A 4,161-nucleotide genomic window follows, 5' to 3' on the forward strand; every position below is an offset into this window, starting at 1 on the left:
TTGAGGGAAACGAGCATACATCATCACCAAGAGGGAGAGGAGCAAAGGAGAAGGTGTTGGAGTGAAGATCTAAGCCATCATCGACAAACTTGTAAAGCTTCTTTTATGTTTTTGTCTTCATTGTATGTTGTATAAGTGCCGCTTATCATGAGGGGTTAACTTTTTGTTGTGTTTGGATTTGACTGAATCCTAGCATCTTGTGTAAGAACTTGGGATGTTATTCTTCATTTAATTTGATGGTTGTTTGAGATTTAATCTTTCATGCCTTGATGCTTAGAATTACATGTATGGAGAAATCCGTGATTCTATTATGAGTTGTATGCGTAGATGTGACCTACTCACGCATACTAGATCTAGGAAAGATTGAAAGGGGATTGACACGTCCGAATATGCGTGTAAACCGCAAGTGCACGGGTGTCGAAGTAATAATTATCCCGGTGAGTGGGTAGTCGAATCCACAGGGAACGAAAGTATTAGTATTAACCAATTCTTAGTTATCTAGGCGAAATCAATGGATGTGATGAAATGAACTAATTGCAAGAGAATCAATAAGCAAGCAAACGAGCAAGAAAACAAGTAAAGGAGATCTCAATCAATAAAGATGAGGTACCCGGACAATGCTCCCCATAGGATCTAACATGAAGCTCATGATTCACTAAATGCTTCTAAACCAAGTCTAATGCATCAAGGTAATCCAAGAACAACCGGTCCTTGCCTCCAAGCCACCGGTACTAGTCCCCTACAAGGTCCTGGTGGAGAAATCGCTCAATCTCAACACCTCACACCCCATATGACCGCAATACGCTCTAGGGACACCTAAGAGTGAAACCGATTCCTGAAGATAGATCCAACCCTAATTCCCGGCGAAGGATCTCTAACCCCCTACAAGGTCCCGGCGGAGAAATCTCTCAATCTCACGCCTCACACCAAATATGGTTGCATAGAGTTTAGGGAATACGGAGATAGGAAACACTCAATCGGAAGGGAAAGGGGACACTCCACTATCTCATGACTCGTCCTCTCAAACCTCTTTAACCTTGAAGTTCTAACTCTAATGGAGACCTCTCTCACATCAAAGTAACAAATCATGCGAATCCAATCAACCACAAGGATTAATTAAACAAGCAAGCAATGGGAATACATGATTAAAACTCAAATCAACTCGGATTTAATAGAAACATAAAGCAAATCATTACAAAAACATAGATCCTAGGGTTCACATGCCCAAATACCTACTAAGGTTTAGCCCTCCATGGAGCAAGTTACAAAACAATGATTATTACAATGAAAAGCAATGAAAACCTTTAAGTAAACCCCCCTTAAACTCGTGATGATGGCCTTGATGGGTCACCCAATGTCTTGAAGAATCCTTCTCCGAAGCTAGGTCGCCGAAGGCTCCCTCTATGCTATGACGGAGAGAAGATCGATCAAAGTTGGTGATGGACGCCCCCCAATATCGCCAAAGACCTCCTCCAAAACCCTAGCTGCCTTGCCTTCAAAGTGCTCCCGAAAACCCTCGCCAAAAGTCTCTGAAAAATAGGGCAAACGGCCTATTTAAAGCCCAAAACCGTGCCTGTCACGTGCCCTCATGCCCCCGTGTGGATTTTCCACGCGGCCGCGTGGGCTGCAAGAATTTCCATGCGTGCGCGTGAACAGTACTTTTCACAAAACACGATCCAAACACTCTTCTCTTGAGGCCACATGTCCAGGCACACGTCCATGTGGTAGGCTATAAAATTTTTCTTCATCGACGTATCTTTGAGAGGTCTTGCAATCTTCACAAAGAGAAGGAACATGAAGATGTGGGTGCCTTTGTGCCCTTCCAACTAGTGAATTGACTTGAATCTTCTTGGAAGTTGGCACACATCTCCATGTTTATGAACTCCTCTTGTGTCTTGGTCCTTGAATTGAACAAGAACTCCCAACATTGTGTCTTTATAGCCTATCTTTGCTTCTTTTTTACTCTTCAAGGTATTCACAACCGATCGGGTGTTGGTAGCCCTCCATTGCTAGGTTTAAGCCGAAGAAGAGTAGGTTCACTCCTATTAGAGAACTCCTAGAACTTAATGCAATCATAGGTGTGTTGATCCGGAAGAGATTTCGTTTGACATTCGTATGGGATCAGGGGTTAGTCGCCGAGAAATTGGGGCTAATCTACTCACGAGGTCTCTAGGTCTCAACTATCATCAATGCATCTTTAAACCATCCTAGTTTGGGCCTTAACAACAACCCTAGGTGGATTCATTGTCCAAACATTCCCTTCTCATGCTTGATACTCCCTTGTTTGTTTACATCCGTGTGCTAGTTACCCGGCCATAGGATTTGCTTAGCTTAGTTTATTTTATTTCATTTGTTCTTCTTACTAAGAATTGTAGGGTAGCTAATAGATGAGGAGTGAGTAATAATACTTCCTTGGACCCGTCGACCCCTGTGTCACTCACAGGGTATTACTTGGTGATCCTGTACACTTGCAGGGAAGCAATCACAACATGAGACTGTGACCTTAAACCATCTTTAGATAAAGACTGGTTCTATACTACAGCTCACTACTTTGGGGTATATTGAGTGCTATAAGTGCCTTTGTGTGAGATCTAGATGATTGACTGGTGATTTAGTTTGGAGGTGCTAGTGACACTTTCAGTGGATCAGACACACTATAGTTGACATAGGAATGAGAAGGTATAGTTTCATCCATTCAAAGCACTCTACCAGATGAGTTACACTTGTTTTTCAGTGTTGATGGGGCTCTTTGGTGAGGAGTTTACTTGAGTAGAGATCTATGACCAATTCCTCATTGAGTTTACTTCAACTAAAACTACAAGCATCTATTAGAGAAAAATCAACAATGGTCTGAAGTATGATGCTATAAGGTTGAAGGATTCAAGCCTAATATCACCTAAACACCACTACATCCACTCACTTATCAACCACTCTTTGACAAGGTATAGTGATAGCACTAGAATCATACCAGCTAGATGTTCTCTATATTTTAAGCATGATTGAGATGGTTCTCATTCACATCAAGCACAGCCTCATACTTTTCATAAGGCATCATGGGATCTATCTCAAGATGGGAATCACTTTTCATCTGATTGTATGTCACTTGACTCATTTAAGGTCTAGGGATTTTTGAGGGCACTCATTGAATGTAGATGGTTGATAGCGGAATGCCAATGTTCTTTGACATTCTCCACTCTATGGGGATGATCAAGAGGCATCATGCAGCTTCAGGGGTATCAAGAGATGAATATATCCTTGTAAGACCATTGGAGTCTGCTGCTTCTAATGAGGAAAGGCAAGACCAATATAATAACCCTAAGCAAGAGCAATCTAGGCAGCCCTTGTAGCCCCAAGAGACATGTATCCTTGAGAGGCACAATTACACCACCATGACTCTAAGCATGCATCAAGAGATTTGAATAGAATACGAAAGAAGATTTAGGTGACTTAGAAGGTAGATAATAGAAAGTTAGTTTAGGAATGTGGACCTACTTCATTGCATCGCAGCTTGCTACAATGTTAATCCTTTACTAACTCGAGGTGTATAGACCTCAGATTTCCTACCTGCACCTTCCTTAGTCACCACTTAATGGGATTTGAAGGATGACAATAATAGGATGTGCTGACTCATCATCATCATTATCACGTTTATTTTATTATCCTTTATTTTACCTTTTTTCACTTTTTATCTTTTTATTGATTTGTGTATTTTGTAGTTAGGAAGGGTTATACCCAACTAAATTTTATTTTATCTTAGTTTTTGTTTCATTATGCTTTGCATAATGTTTCTTTAATGTCATTTTATATTTACTTGAGCTGTAGTAAATCCCTTGTACTTCACAGGAGGAATTTGAATTGAGAATAGATGGAATTCACTTTACCAGGGAGAAACATGCCCTCAACATGTCCCTTGTTGGATTGTGTTGAGGTTAGGTAATTCAAATAACATGCACGTGCTCAGCTTAAGGTTATTAGACATCTATAACTTGAATTGGGGAAGTATAAATTTTTTTGTATATTACTCTCCATCATATATGTTTTTTTTGCTATTTATCATCATTAGTGCTTTATTGTGCAAAATGGGGATAATGTACAATGTTAAGTATGTGGAAAGGGATTTAGGGCTTTTTCATTTGTTAGTGTAGAGTAATTTCTCCTATG

This window comes from Dioscorea cayenensis, chromosome 1, assembly GCF_009730915.1.
Source record: "Dioscorea cayenensis subsp. rotundata cultivar TDr96_F1 chromosome 1, TDr96_F1_v2_PseudoChromosome.rev07_lg8_w22 25.fasta, whole genome shotgun sequence".
Classification (NCBI taxonomy): Eukaryota; Viridiplantae; Streptophyta; class Magnoliopsida; order Dioscoreales; family Dioscoreaceae; genus Dioscorea; species Dioscorea cayenensis.